We start from the raw sequence: 17003 nt of genomic DNA, 5'->3' as shown, positions 1-17003 counted from the left end.
ATAAAGAAACTGTGGTGCATTTCTACAATGGAGTATTACTCAGCCATAAAAAGAAGGAAATCTTACCATTTGCAACAACTTGGGTGGACCTAGAGGGTATTATGCTAAGTGAAATAAGTCAGACTGAGAAAGACAAATACCATATGATCTCACTTATATGTGGAATGTAAAGAACAGAATAAATGAGCAAACAAAATAGAAATAGACTCAGAGATGTAGAGAAAAATAACTGATGGTTGCTAGATGGGAGGGGGATGGGGTTGGGGAAGGAGCTAAAGGGATTAGAAAGTATAAATTGGTAGTCGCAAAATAGTCATGGGGATATGAAATACAGTATGGGGAATATAACCAATAATGTAAAGATTATGTAGGGTGCTGAATGGGTACTGGACTTATCAGTCTTATGATCATTTCATAGATTGTGTAGATGCCTGATCACTGCACTATACACCTGAAGCTGAAGTAGAATAATAAAGTCAACTATAATTAAAGATATACCAGGGGTATACAAGTGGACACTTTGGTCAACGTTGCTCAAGGAGTGGTTCACCATAATCAGAAGTGTCTGGACGCTGATGGTAACCACTTTGAGCACCTCTTGTAATTGCAGAAGTCAAACATGACTTGTATTCATCTTTTGTTATTGGTATATTGAGTATTACAATTTTAATAGTGTTTTTCTTTTCTTAAAATGTGTATACATTTTTTTGGGCACCCTCTGTGTGTGTGTGTGTGTGTGTGTGTGTGTGTATAGTCACAGGATATAAAGTACAGCATAAGGAATACAGTGGTACCTCGGTTTTCGAACATAATCCGTTCCGGATGACCATTTGAGTTCTGAAATGTTCAAAAACATCTGACAGCGAGGCCTCAGGATCTTGCACTCAGTGGAAGCTGAGTGACATGTTCAACTTCCAAGGCGTGTTCGAAAACCGAAGCATTTACTTCCAGGTTTACGGCGTTCGTAAACCGAAATATTGGTCAATGGAGACATTCGAAAACCGAGGTACTACTGCATACCGTATTTCCCCAAAAATAAGACCTAGCCAGACAATCAGCGATAATGCGTCTTTTGGAGCAAAAATTAATGTAAGACCTGGTCTTCTTTTACTACAATATAAGACCGGGTCTTTATAATATAATAATATAATATAATATAATATAATATAATATAATATAATATAATATAATACCACGTCTTATATTAATTTTGACACGGTAGTCAATGGTATTATAACAGCTATATGTGATATCAGAGGGGTAATAGATGGAGGTGTTATCACTTTGTAAGGGGTATAAATGTCTAATTATTATGTTATTTTGTACACTTAAAACTAATAAATAAAATAAAATAAAAGTATTAAGAGTATCTCATAAAGATTTTGGCAAATTTCCAGTCTCTTTTTCTAGAAAAGGCGGATAGACACATCACTTTGTCATGTCCCTATTCCTACACAGTTAAATACACCCCAGTGCAACGACCAGGAATCGCAACAATTCTATAATTTCACTTGAAAGAATTTTGTATACTAAAAATATTCAGTCTTTCCACCAATAACTAGGTCTCCGTGTATTTGAATTAAATCTCTCAGTGAAATTCTATAGTTTTCTTAATAAAATTTAAAATTTCCCATCCCTCTTTTTAAAACATTTTCCTAAGCATTTTTATAATTTTTGCTCTTGTGAATGGAATCTGATCTTTTCATTTTCTAGACTAGTTATGGCTGGTGTACTGAAAAGCTATTATGTTTTTATCTATTAATTTCTTACTAAACTCTAATTAGACCTAATAACGCTCAGTCAAGCCCACATTTTTGCAAGATGAAAACAAGGATCTCTTATAGAGACCAAAAAAAAAAAAAAAAAAAATGCAAGGGAAGGCAGAAGCAAAGAAAAAACAACATCAGAAATGGTTAGAGAGCTTCCTAGGGGTGTGTGTGTGTGTGTAGATGGAGAAAAGGAAAAGTTGAATAATGTTTTGAATCCCCCGTTTCTACATGTCTTCAGATACCATATTTATATTGTGAGTGTATGTCATATGATAAGTCCTCAATTTATGTTTGTTAACGGAATAAATATAAACTACAAAACAGAATTTCAATAAATGAGAAATATTAACCGTATTATATGCATAAAATTGTGTTTTATATTTATTCAGAAGAGTAATGAAGGGTAAGATATCCCCATGAAAGGCAAAACAATGCTGAATTGATCAAACTGGTGCATTAATCCATGAATTCTGTCTGGTGCAGTTGACAGAATTAGGATTTGCATTGTGATATACATCAATTCAAGGCTCAAAGGCAAGATAAATTCACATTTTGAATCAAGAAGTTCAACTCAAACAAATCTGCCAAAAATGAGTGTTCTGGGACTGGCGGTTACTAGGAAACAGGGCAAAGCTCTTTGATGTGCCCTTAGCAACAATGGGACATGCAGTGAGCGTCACTTAGATCATAGCCCACCCTCCTCTTAGGCATAAAGCTAATCAAACTGGTCTTTCTAAAAGGGTTAAAACTGGTAATTTGTTAACGTAAAATAATATTCCTCTATGTGAGGGTTACTACTTAAATGGTAATAGGATTATTTTCAGGTGCTTTAAAATAATAAATAAATAAAGGTGAGGTGTAAGACATAATTATTATAATCAGTCAGGAATTAATTAAGCCACTCTGGTCTGCTTCTTCTACAGAAGTTTGCAGCCCAGTGCAGTAAAGAGAGTTCCTAATAAACCCTAGGCCATTAATCCTTTTAAATACCTAGGATAGTAAAGAACCATGAGAAAGTGAAAACCTCTCAAAAGTTAAACAAAGCATTTTGTTTCCTTGGAAAAATTCTTAGGTTCATTAAGACGAGATAGGAGAGAGAGAGGGGAGAGAGGGGAGAGAGGGGAGAGAGGGGAGAGAGGGGAGAGAGGGGAGAGAGGGGAGAGAGGGGAGAGGGGAGAGGGGAGAGGGGAGAGGGGAGAGGGGAGAGGGGAGAGGGGAGAGAGGAGAAAGGAGAGACAGAGGAGAGAGGAGAGGGAGAGAGAGAAAGAGAGAGAGAGAGTTTAGCTCTAAAAGTCCCCGTGAACCTATTTCAAATTAATTTGTGTATGAATCTGTGTAGGGAGCTTTCTTTATTTGATAAAAGAAGTGGGGGAAAGACATCACCTTGACTTAAAATTTTTTGACTAATTTCTAACTGTGCCTGAGGAGTTTCCAGTTTGTCTTCCAATCACCAAAGGATTTGTGACTCTTTGCAGTGTGACTGAGATTATACAGACAAATTACTTAAGAGCCCAAGGAGATTATCGCTAATTGGCATAGAAAGGATATGGCATTAAAAACAAAACTCTCTGAAATTCTGACAGTGCTTGGTGCCCAAAGGGTAAGGCAGTTCCCAATGGGGAAACACGGTGGAAATAAACACATCAGCTGTGATGGAAGGTGGATTTCTGAGGTTTTATGTAGATTTGAGGAGCTTGACTTCTCTTGCACTACGTTTTACAGAGCTGTGTCATACCAGCTGAATGGGGACAAATGATAGACTCACCTTAGCAACCCCTCTTCTTGCCGCCTGCCTTTGTTATAGCTAATTAATTCCCATTGTTTGTGAAATACAAATACCAACACTCACTAAAAGTCTACATGAAATATTTGTTGTTTGGATAATGCAGAGGTCAGAGATTGAAGATATTTGTGGGAGCAGTGGGAGGGGCAGGGAGAGAAGGTTCACACGAGCAGATAGTCAGAAATATGAAGCAGTGAATTTTTACAGGTATTTAGTTAATGATTACAATCGCAAAACACTGGGTTAGGTGAGGGACTAGTATCAAGTTTCCATCCTCAATGTATTTTTAAAAATCCCATAGGGACAATAATATAGATATATCTTAAAACTGAATAAAAATAACGTGGAAAAGGCAACAGAAAAATTCCAGCATAAAAATCAACAAAGTTAGGTAAGCCATTGGAGACCACTCAAACCAAACCCTTCATTTTGTAGTTGAGGAAACTGAGGCCTGGAGACATTAAGCATCTTGCCAGAGGCCACATCAATGGCCAGAGAGTCTGGCCCAGAACTCAGAGAGATCATATGTTCCTACAGTATACCGCACTACCTTACAGAATGTAATGTCAGATAACAATGTAAAAGATTAGTTTATGAGTTCAGGAGAGAGAGAAATCACTGTGTTTCCACATGAATAAATCACACTAGAATCTATTATAGTATTTATGTATTATAATATTATGTTATCTCAACCACACCTACAACGTCTACATTTTGGGAGAAATTTTTTGTAATTTTTTTAATATAAAGAATGATAATTCCTATTTCTTTCATTTAAGAGAGACATTAGTAAAATATAACAATGTTATGTTTGGGGATTCTTTTAATATTTTTAAGGCCCAGACTGGCAAGAACAAAGAATCACTTTGCTACCTAACGTGTTAAATATGTTGTCTATTTATATAGTAATTGTTTGATGGAAAATTCATCTCTTTTGTTCCTTCTTATCTTTCTTTCCTCTTGTCCATGCAGTGTATTTATGAATTATGCATGTGAACATAATTAAAAGTAACAATTGGTGAATTGTACTCCATGGACATTGTTCCATGTTTCAAGTCTTATTTAGACTGAACCAAATTTATGCAAAGAGAAGAGCTTATAATTAAATTCATAGCCATCTTTCTTGGGAAGGTTTCCTTTATGTAAAACTCTTTGCTTGCTAGAAGCTGTATCCCTGACCAAAAGCTTTGCATCTTTAAAAAATCAGTAGACAATTTAGCAGTAGCCCCCACCCCTTCCTGCAAATGAAGATTTCCTATAACTGCTTATCTATCTTTCTTTATTCTCTATAGCTTGGTTAGTCTGCAGATCATGTAAAACTGTTAAGAATTAGCTCCTACAGGGGTTCTGTTATTTGCCAACTAGGAACAGATACAAGTTAATATTGCCAATGGTTGAATGAGATTAATACTTAAAATACTCTCCTTTGATTATTCTCAGAAGCTCCCATAGTTTTTCATCTTTTGTTTTCTTGTTTGTTTTTATGTTCTAAGTGCAAGAATCCTGGAAAAGGAAAAAGACAGCTGAGACACTTAGAAAGATACTGCTCTCTCCACAGGAAATGTTTATTCAGAAAGGGAAAGATTAGTGCAAACATTAGCCCAGCTCCAAACTTCATTCATATTTCTCAAAGTATTCTTTCTTTAGGAAAATACTTTTTATTAAGGGATTCTATTTTTTAAGCTATGATCCAAGCTTAGCGGCATGAGCATACATACCAAGAATCATCTCTACTCCACCTCTATTAAAGCTTGGAATTTTCTGTTCTGAACCTGACCCCATACTTTACTAGCACATACCTGCAAAGTCTTTCTCTTTCTTGACCTAGGGTGTCCTTAGTGATTTCTCTCTCTGCACTTATCATTTTCCTGAAACAAAAATCCTCTGTAAAGATACCACATGATGGATTTGTAGTTAGGAATTGACTATTTCCTTCCACTGTTAACAATCATTTCTGATTCAAAGTCAATTTCTCTGCAACGTGGCAATATCATGAGATGGATAGACCTGAAGAAACTTCAGATTTGCTCTTAGACTCAGGGAAGAATGTGATACACAAGCACTGTAGCCTGACCCTGCTGTTTTAAAAGGTAGTTTGATATTCTCTCCTCTTCCTCCCTCTGCTCTTCCCTTCTCCCATGATTTGAAAAATGTCATGTTTAAAAGCTTTGGCTGGCCCCCAGTGTCATCCACTTGATCCATCATCATCTTCTCAGCTCATCTTTCTCTCTATTAAAAATAAGATATTTATATTTCTAGATGAAATGGGAGAAACCTGGGCCTGATAAATGACTTCCTGTTGTCATTATTGCCGAGTCATATATTATTGGCGGGAGTTCAGCCATGATCTAGTGTTATTGCCTTCTGTTATGCTGACTGGAAACGATCACTCATAATCACATACTGTAAAGTTTATTTTTAAGAATTAAACTGTTAATTAAAGAGAAGACTAATGAAGACAGGAAGAATGAATAGAAAGGTGGTGACAGATGTCACAGGCTGCAGGTGCTGAAGTCTATTGAGGAGATACATGGATTCCCTTAAATTATCCCATATCTCTGAATAGTTGAGTAAAGTCAATTATTATAAATCTTAAGGGAAAGAAACGGTTGTTTGAAATAAGCACTACCCCAATTTACTACAGAACCCCCTGGGCAATGGGGAAGGCAGCCCCTTCACAAACCTGCTGAGCAATTTCCCACCAGAACCTGGAGTGAAGCTATATAGTAACCCTTTGAAATGCCCCAACAGTTCAGTAGATGACCGTAGGAGAGACCCAGATATAGCATTAAGTACCCAGAATCATATAGTGAGGAAAGCATTATTTTTATTTTCACTCTTTCTTCCTATATCTAAGAGTATGTCTCAGGTGATTCCAGTATTTCTTTCACATCACCCACGACAGGCTAATCTTTTTTTTAACAAAGAGAGAGAAGACTATGAACCTTCTAATAGTACCTGGATAGAATGTAAGAATATCAGTTCACATTTAATTTGTTTTTGCAATTACCTTCTATGTATCGTAAGCAAAACTAGCATTTCATTTATGGTAGTCACACAACATTTCCTTTTAAAATCAACTAGTTTAAGTAAAAAAAGTAAGTACATTTAAATAAAATATTACGTAGGCAGTAGTAGACATAATACCCAGATATAACAAAATAATTGAAGAAAAGTTATAGTCTGAGTATGTGAAAAACAAAAACAAAAAACTGTGACATGTCATGCAAATGACCAAAGTTTGGGAAACGCTGGTTTAGCGGGATTTGTGTCAAAAACCACACAAAGGACTGAGGTAAGTCTTTAGTGTGGTGATAAAAACATCAGAAAATGAAAAAGAGATACTGAAATAAAATCAGTACTAAGTCTACCAGGAAAAAAATATCTGATGTTCCAAGAACTATTTTAGGGTGTCTTTTAACACCTATTGTTAATTAAACAAATCAGTTTTCTTTATCCAAAAAAGAAAGGGTGTTCAGCAATAAGTAAAAAAGGAGTTAATACTTGATTCCTCGCCTCTCATGCATTCCATTCAAAGTGACTCACACTGAAACTTACAAAAATAAGTGTATTTTGACTGGAAATGGAAGGTCTAAAGTGAGAGATTTATTTTAAGCTCACTTGACACTTGGTGGAGGGATACCGTTTCCCCAAAAATAAGACCTAGCCAGACAATCAGCTCTAATGCATCTTTTGGAGCAAAAATTAATATAAGACCCAGTATTATATTACACCCAGTCTATATTATATTATATTATATTATATTATATTATATTATATTATATTATATTATATTATATTATATTATATTATATTATATTACATTATATTAGACCCGGTCTTATATTATAGTAAAATAAGACCAGGTCTTATATTCATTTTTGCTCCAAAAGACGCATTAGAGCTGATTGTCCGGCTAGGTCTTATTTTCGGGATAACACAGTATATAAAATTGTCTGCTACAGATGACTACAGCCTGGTAGATATCTGTTCTTTTGCTTTGAGAAACCCTGAATTGGGGAATAGAATTTCCTGTTTCCTTATGGAGCCATCTCTCTTACTAGACTATCTAGCCTCCAAGACCTCAGAGGTTGTGTTCATCACTGTATTTCTAGGGACAAATTCATGGCTTGCTCATACCTGACACTCGTAAGTATTGAATGAGTGAGTGAATGAATGAATGAATGAATGAATGAATGAACAAATGAATTTAAGATCTTTACACAGGACCCAATCCAGTGAGATACAATAAGAGGAATGAAAAAAGTATCTCCTCTGGCAAAAAATAGTAACCAAACTACAGAAAGTCAACAGTTTGGTTTTCTCCCCACTGTTAACCTTAAAAGTGAAGGTCATAATCAGTGCATTTCAGCTGTCCGTGTTTTTATACTCAGTGCATGAGCTTTGTTCATCTCTCTGTGAAGCTGAAAAGATTATAATGAAAATGCCTAAAGAAAGAAGGGAGGGACAATGGTAAATAGTTTTCTCTGACAACTGATATCAGCATTTTCGCATAGCCTTGCATTTATTCGAACTAAAACGACAAATGTAGTACAATGAATAGATGAGATCTTTCTGTCTGGATATGGCATAAAAATAAAACAATACTGTACTGATTTTTCTCTCTGAGTATTGTCCTCCTCGCACAATTGCGGAACATTGGCAGAGCTGTTAACACCATTGATAGGAAACAAAGCAAAACTTGGGAGGGATTCTACAGCCCTGGGCTTGTGAGTGTCTAGGATTTACAACGCAGCTGGATGCCACGGTCAGACTCTTCTGGCTTCAATATCCTGCCAGCTACCATGGGGGCTTTTTTCTCTTCATGAAAGTGCACCTTTTCCTCAAGGTCATACATTTACAGTTTCTTAAAGAGATCCCTACTGGTCATGGGACTCCTTTCAGTTTGAGGAGCCTCCTGGGTGCTTTGAAGCATGGCTTCTTGAAAGCTGCCCTGCAGCCCCCTGAAGTGGACCGGGAATGTAGCTGGATGGACTGTTTGGAAGTGAAAGGACCTCCAGCATTCCACCATAAACTCCCTTCTGCCTTCCTCACAGAGCCCAACAATCTGCCACTGAAAAGTTTCATGGGCTTCCAGGAAAACATCCAAGTTTTATGCATGCTTAAATACATCCTAAGCAGGCCTGAGGGCAATTAAATCAGGTCTATATGATATAGCACTCTGGATAGAGAGCAAGCTTAAAATATTCCCTGGCCTGTGCCCTACATTGGAGTTTTTAATAGGAGCACAGTAACTGCTTCCATTCTGAAGTGATGGGCAAGGGGCCAATCATCCCCTGCTCTCCGAAAACCACTGGCGGAGGGAGCTTCATTTCCTGATGAATCATCCCAACTGACCCCAGAGGGCCTCTCAGGCCAAATGAGCCAAGGCCACGTTCTGTGGGCGCTCTGTGCCTGTAATCAGTCACAGTCAGGAGGAGGAAGTGAGGTCCTTGTACTGTAGGTGACGTGAGGACATGCTTCACTTATGCTTCTCCCATCTTTCCTTAGTCTCTTGTTTTATACCCAGTGGCCCACAGTGTAAAGAGACTGCAACTTTTAAGACCCGTGATGCCTTTTCAAAGGAGCCTGAGTAAGAGGGCTCCCACAAGCACGGGGAACTGAACAGAAGGTGAGCTGGCGGAAACACCCATGAAAAATGACCCAAAAAAGCAAGGATTCCAATTAGAGAGGCAGCTTCGTGTCCTGAGAAGAACACAGGCAGGGACCTCCAATAGATTTGGGATAGATTCTGAGCTTTCCCACCTTAGGTAAACAATGGAACCTCTATTTTTTTTCATTTGCAAGTGGGAGGAAGGAACAAGTTTTAGGAGGAAGGGGCACGATGTACGTAAAGTATCTCATGTATAAACAAACGGCAACTATGTTCAAGGTGCTGTCGTACTCTTCTACTTGTGAAAAAAGAGTTTTGTTTTTTTTTTTGAAGAGGTATATTTTGTCCTACTCTGTTTTCAAAGTTTATTCTGTTCAAGACTGCCTTAAATATATAAAGTTCTAGCTGTTCAATTAATCCCACTAGAATTAAATTCCATGAGAGCAGCTCATTGTTTTCCTACTTGCTGTGTTACCAGCTATTAGAATGTCATGTAACACACGGTGGTAGCTCAATACACGTGTTGGTAGATCCAGTTAACGCTCAACACTTTCAGCAGTAGGAAAAACACAGACACTATTCTTTCTTTGAGAATCAGCTCTTCCGTTATACCTTCCCAGAATGCTTCAGGCTCCCATTTGAGGCTGTTTATCTTTTTAAGATTGTGTTCAACATCCCCAGCTAGACTGGAGACTCTCAACAACAAGAATGCCTCATGTTTCTTCAGTACCTCCTAGCTCGGCACATCACACATGGCCCATAGATGTTAATATTGACCCTGGCAAATGCTTCCTAGGACAAATTGCTGTGGCTTTGGTAGAAACCTCTTCCAAGTCTTATTTCTGCCAAGGCACTTGGTTGATCTCACCCGCCATGAATCAGGGTCTGTATGTTTTCATTCTAATCTCTCCACGTATTGGATACTATAATTTATGAAATTTCCAATTTAATCAATCAACACACCTCCCCATACAGTTAAAATGGACTTTATAATTGGGAATCCTTTAAAAAGGCCAATAATAAGCTACTTTTTACCCTCTATTTAGTTTGAGTAACTAGCATTAATGTTGTTTTTCGCAAGTCGTATCAATCATTCTTAACACCCCTTGAAAAAACAACAGTGCTTTTGAAAACTCAACTCTGATCCTTCTGACTTCATCGGGAGGCCTATTACTAACCAGAATGGCTGTTTTAAGTATATATTCTCCCACAATTTCTCTTTCTCCTTATGTTGCAGAGTGAAGCTGTGATGATTAATCACTTAGGGATGAATCCACCTTTTCCCTCCTTGACTGAATATGAGGAAATAGCAGTGAGCATGTATCAAATATTGACTGTAGAGATAAGAACTGTGTTCTGTGGGGGAAAAATACTTTTTCAATGTTATGCTCATGACATATTTAGGACATCTATTTTATCATTATTTGGCTGCACGAATCCCTTTCTAAAACATGCTCAGAATATCAAGGAGTCATTTTATGTAACTATCACATAAGTGTATCTGGATAATCTATTCGTGCCCATTTTCCATTGGCTTCTGAGACAGCCTTTCATGTGGAGAAGCCAGCATTTCTAACATCGTTCTTCCCACAGAGATGAATATAAAGCCAGAAGAATCTTGTTAGACTCTCCCCAGCTTTCCTCCATATACCTTCCTTCTTACACCAGCCCTTCTCAGTTCTAATTCAAGGGGAAATACCAGCATTCCTCAAGAACATACAGAAGACACACAATAAGGACATTGCTTTGGATGGAAAACTCTGTTGGAGGGAGCAAAGGGTTAATTATTCTTATCTTCCTTGAAAAGGTTCTCTTTCCTCTCCAATGGCTGGAACAGAAAATTTTCTGCTGTGTTTCACTTTAATGTAGGACATGTTCAACTCACAAAAGCCAAGTAGGACCAGGACAGGGTAACAAGAAACCCACCAACATAGGCCTTTGAAGCCAGTACCTGGCAACTGGCAAACTCTTTCCAAGAGTCAAAACCTCAGAGTTAATAGTGGTTACATTCAAATAAAAGTCTTTAGAGAACTTCTATGTGTATAAAAATAGGTTTGTTGAACCTTAAATCATAGCAATTGTTAACTGTAATATCTGTCACCGATCAGTGGAAACTCATTGATCCTAATGGATTTACTAGATCAATGAAACAAGTCCACTACAATACCTGGTAATGTACTCAGGGAGTTCCCAATTTGAACAGAGTATGGGCAGGACAGAGCCCACTAAATGTTATCTGGGGTCCCACTCTTCTCTCTGCCCTGTTCCTGCTATTTATTAATGTTTTCTCTCTAAAAGTTACCCAGTTCTCCACCACTTTTTCTTTCTGTCTTCAAAGTCCTAAGACTTCAGGATTGATAGAAGGTGCACCAAGACTCTCTGTAGCCAGTGTCTGCCCAGTGATTGTTTTGGCTTTGTCTGCAAATGACTCACTCTACTTTCAATAGTTCAGAAACCACACAAAAAGCTATCCATGGGTTTAAAAACATTAAGTAAGGGCAATTATGGGGAGAATGGAATATAAGGAACATTCTTGTACAATTACAACTACAGCGGTTTTATCTACTCCTTGTTACAAATTGTTTCTTAACCACATCTCTGATTCTCAGACCTAATGGATTATGGCCAATCCACAATTCTTAATGTGCAATCCTTGGTCTAAATCACCTGTCTCCCCCTGTCTGGGCTTGCTCTTATCATGCTTACTAGCCATTTCTGGCCAATCCCCCTTCCCAGGGAAAGGTGGGTTCCTGGTCTAGTATTCAATAACACAGAGGTACAGACTTCTGGATGCCTATGCAAACCAGGTAATGCCTTCCCTCATGTGTAGATTCCTTCCTGGTTAGCTATAAGAGACTGCCCCCCCCCCCCATATGTTCCTGGCCTGGCAGACCACACTGCCTTCTCACAGCAACTAATTATTTTACTAGTAAGCACATTTTTCTCATTTCTGTAGTCTAGTACTCATCTTTAGTTTAATAGTTACTGATCAACCTGGTTCATACCCAGCAGCTCACCAAGTGAGTGATATTCTGATGTGCCCAGCGACTTTCTGTTCCTTCTTTCCTATGTTGAAGTTCATTCTCCCCAGACAATCAGTTTGGAAAACTATTTGGCAGTATACACAAAGAGAAATATATGCATGGCTTAGGACCCAGCTTTTCAACTCTTACGTATAGAACCCTCAGAAATGATCACAAATGTTCACCAAAAAAAAAAAAAAAAGAAATAACGTTTATTGTTATACCCTTGGTATTATCCAAAAAACAGGAAATAAATCAAATGTCCCCTACCATAGAATGAATAAATTAAGGTATGTTCATTCAATAGAATTATCATATAGCAAAAAAAGAACGAACAAACTAAAATTACAAACAACGTGGAGAAATCTCACAAACAATATTGAGTGAAAGAAGCCTGGCATAAAAGAATGCATGTAGTTTGATTACATCTTATTATGTGTAAAAATGGGCAGTCCTAAGCTATGATGTTAGAAGACAGGGTTACACTGGAGGAAGGGGATTGGCTAGTGACTAGAAAGGGTATGGAAGCGCTTCCAGTATTCTGGTAAGTTCTATTTCTTGGTCTGAGTGCTGGTTACATAGGTGTTTATTTTGTGAATCTGCATTGAGCTGCATTCTTATGATTGGTGCACTTTTCCCTATTGTTGTATATTTTAATGAATTACTTGAATGAATTTATTTATACAAATGAGTGATGTGCTTACATAAGTTTTTATTGGTGGCACTACTCATGTAATTCTCATCTAGGGAAAAAGGTTGAGGGGTTACAGGTGATGAGGCACCTTTTCCAAATATCACCTATTAATTTGGTTTTACAGAAGAGAACTCTGGGAACCAGACCCTGGAGAGAATTTAAAAAATAAAGTTAACAATCTATTTGGTGGTAGAGTTAGACTAGAAACCAGATACCATGACTCAGTCTGGCATTCTTTGACCACACAACATTCCTTTGGATAAGAAAACATCTTGAAGTTCTCTATAAAATAGTTTAGGCTTTTTAACTCAATTTATTATTCTTCCACTAGGTATATAAAAATTCAAAAAATTTTGCATGACGAAAAAGCTCCTCGTTATGACACTTCTGGACTATGAGCATTTCAGTGCCGTAGGTATGTAAGCCGCCCACAGAGACAAGTGGTCAATCTGGTTGAAAAATCCAAGGTTTCTATCCAGTCCCTGCTCCTCACACATAAAACATCTTCCTCAATCTCCATTTCTGATTCACATTACCTATATCAATACCTGAATAAATTCACACATTCAATGTGGTCGTTCAATACAATTAACTTCTGTCTACTAGGTACCAGGCAACGTTCCCGTTGTTCTAACAATAGTATTGGATTTGCCCCCAAACCATCCAGATCCTCTTATTAAGGTATCTAATAACCACAAGATTGTTAATTTGCAAGACTGCTGACTAGATTCACTGAAATGAATCCATCCCAAGAGTTCACCTATTCAACAGGTAAATTACGTCACTCCACTTACAAGCTCAGAGCCAGACAAATCACTACCGGGGTGGGGGGTAAGGGGTGGAAGAGATAAAGACGAGCAGTCCTAAAATCTGACACTTGATATACCATAGAGTCTTCCTGACCTCTTTCTAAAGCCTTATGTCCTATTGTTTAGCTATAAAATCTTAAATTGCTGAATATCTCTAAGCCTCAATTTTTTTCAGCTGTAAAATGGGAATGATAATAACATCAACCCCATTTGACTCTTGAAAGAATTCAATGAAAAACTGTAGAGAAGACCATTAGAACCATGCTTGGAAAGAGTGAGAGTCAATCATGGTTAGCCATTATTATCACAATAATGTTTATCCTTTCTCTTATAACTCTGTTGTCTTAGCTATTGGTTTACTGACTGTCTGAGAGTAGGTTTCCCCAAAATCAGACTCTGAGCTAAGGATTCAAATGCAAATGATTTATTAAGGCAATGTTTCTAAGAGAAACCAACACAGGAGTTTGGGGAGCAGGATAAGATAGGAAAAGAAGTTAAGAAATGGTGTGATTCCAGGTGAAGGCCAGCCACAGCCTAATCTGAGGCAGAACTGTGGAGTATAAAGTGTACCTCAGAGTTTGTCTGATCTCAAGGCAAAGTCACTGGGATTTTTATACTCCTGCACCTGTCTGTCATTGGCTAAGGGGCAGGAAGGGACGGGAAACTACCCCCAGGAGGTATCAGTTCTGAGAACTTTAGGCTCTCCATTGACTTGAAGCAACTCCAGAAGCATAAAGACAATCCTCTGAAGGTTTTATCAGAAAAGTATGGGTCCACAGAACTGGTAAAGGAGATCTGAGGGCCTGCGGCCAGCTGCTAACAATGCCTGCTGCAACTTCCCGTGACTGAATTGGTGCCGTCTGTCACCAACTTCATGCTCACTATCTGCCTGTTTGAATCTCTTTGCCAATGGACCACATTCTGCCTTATGCCTAGTTCTGTTTGACTTGTGACCCGGATGTATCTTCCACACCCAGACTTCTATATCCCAGTCTCCAGAAGAATGGCTCCCATGCTCCTTTCTAGGTGGAAAAATCCCTGGATCTGCCTAACCTGGATAACCTGCATGGCTTACACCAGCCGGCTTCTATTCCTGCTTCTTTCCCACTGGCAGGAGGAAAACTGGTACCATGTCTCTTCATTTCGAAGTGCAGAAGTCTTTGAATTATCCAGAACTCCTCTTAGAGTCGATTTATTTATTTTTATTAGTTATATATTTTATTTATAATTGTGTATATAATTTATTTATTAACTATATGTGTGGCTTAGTTTGAGCACATGAGCAGTCACAAGAATAAAAGAACTGAGAACCAAATATCAGTATTTGTAAAACCAGGAAAATAACTTGTAAACCAAATAAATACACGAGGAGGAAATATCAAACTTGGCACATACAAACAATGAAAAATGAATCAAACCTATGTTAAAAAATCAATTCCCCGTCCCATAATTTATGTCAGTATTTTACATATAATAAAATCCTCCCTAAGCAAATAACTGATAAAGCAATAAAGCTGTCAGATGCAATACACAGACTGTTTGACTGGACTATCTAGAAACACTCCCATTCAGAGGCAGATATCCTGTTATATTAAGCTGCATTTATCTATTGTGTGATAAACCTGACAAGTACTAAATCAGCTGCCTCACAAGACTCTCTGGAAATGCACCTCTACAAAGGCTGATATTTAATTATATCACCCTGACTGTGAGATATAATTGCACCAATTATGTGATAAGAGCAAAAAGGGGAGTAGAAATTAACTTCCATTGAACAAAAAAGTCATTATCCATTATTGAAGATAAGATAGGACATGTCCATTGTATCTTAAGACTGGATTTATTCATCAATGTTTCAGGTGCTAACTCTGTACCTACATGACTTATAAAAGGTCAACCCAGCAGCGAGAATGTTATCCACAGGTAAAACTTCCTGACATCTGAAAACATACTCGTACATCAGCATGAGCTCCAAATATCTCAACCCCAAGATGTTGTATTTCTCCTCATCCTGGCTTTTCCGCCTGTGTTCACCCAAGCTAGAATACTTACAATTATTCTTAGCTACCCCCTCATCCCTTACATCTATTGGGACATCAATTCTTCACACTTCTATGTTCTAAATTCCTATTAGTTCTGAGCCCTCTTTCCCATTCTCTGATTCCGCTGTCTTATTTTATGTTCTAGATATTTCTTGACAAGTCTGTTGTATTTGCTTCTTGTCAGGTCTTGCCACCCCCACCCTTGCGGCTCCCCAAGCTACTGGCAGAATATTGATGTCAAGATAAACTTCTAAAATGCAGATCTAGTCATGTCACTTTCTTTCCTTAAAAATGGCCAAAAATCGGGGCAGCCGGTTAGCCAGTTGGTTACAGCGCGATGCTCGTAACACCAGGATTGCCGGCTGGATTCCCACATAGGCCAGTGTGAGCTACACCCTCCGCAACTAGATTGAAACAACTATTTGAGTTGGAGCTGATGGGTCCTGGAAAGACACACTTGAAATAAAGTTTTTTTAAAAAATGGCCTAAATTCAATGACAAAGAGCTCAGAAGAAGAAGCCAGATGAGAGAATAGTCTCAAGGATTCCATTTACAGAAAGTTAAACAAACAAACAACAACAACAAAACAGGTAGTGCTCAGGGAAGCACACTGGGGTGCTGTATTAGTATCCTATTGCTGCCGTAACAAATTACCAGAAATTTAGTGGCTTAAAACAATACACATTTATTATCTTACAGTTCTGGAGATCAGAAGTCTGAAATGGATCTTTTGGGGCTAGAATTAGGTGTTAGCTGAGCTGTGTTTCTCCTGGAGGCTCTAGGGGAGAATCAATCAGTTCTTCGCTTTTTTCACTTTTTAGAAATGGCCTACATTCCTTTGATTGTGACCCCCTTCCAGCCATCAGATCATTCTTACTTCTGCTTCTGTCATGGCGTCTCATTCTCTGACTCTCCTGCCTTCCTCTCTCATTTATAAGGACACTTGTGATTATATGGGGTCCACCAGATAATGATCATCCAGGATAATCTCTCCATCTTAAAATCTGTACTTCAGTCACACCTGCGAAGTCCCTTTTATCCTGTAAGGTAACCTGTTCACAGGTTCTGGGAACTAGGACAAGGCCAGCCAAACTGGGGGTGTGGGTGGGGGAAGGACATTATTCTGCCATCACAGGTGATAAGATCATAAAGACGCCCAAACAAGTGATGAGCGTGAAAACCAGCACAGTTTACCTTTACGTGGGAGAAAGGGGTTGTGATTAGAAAGAAGCGTACAGAAACAGCCTTCTAGGGGGACTGGAAATCTTC

Source organism: Rhinolophus sinicus, linkage group LG01 (genome assembly GCF_036562045.2).
Source record: "Rhinolophus sinicus isolate RSC01 linkage group LG01, ASM3656204v1, whole genome shotgun sequence".
Classification (NCBI taxonomy): Eukaryota; Metazoa; Chordata; class Mammalia; order Chiroptera; family Rhinolophidae; genus Rhinolophus; species Rhinolophus sinicus.
The sequence above is the reverse complement of the archived record's forward strand: the minus strand, read 5'-3'. Positions refer to the sequence as shown.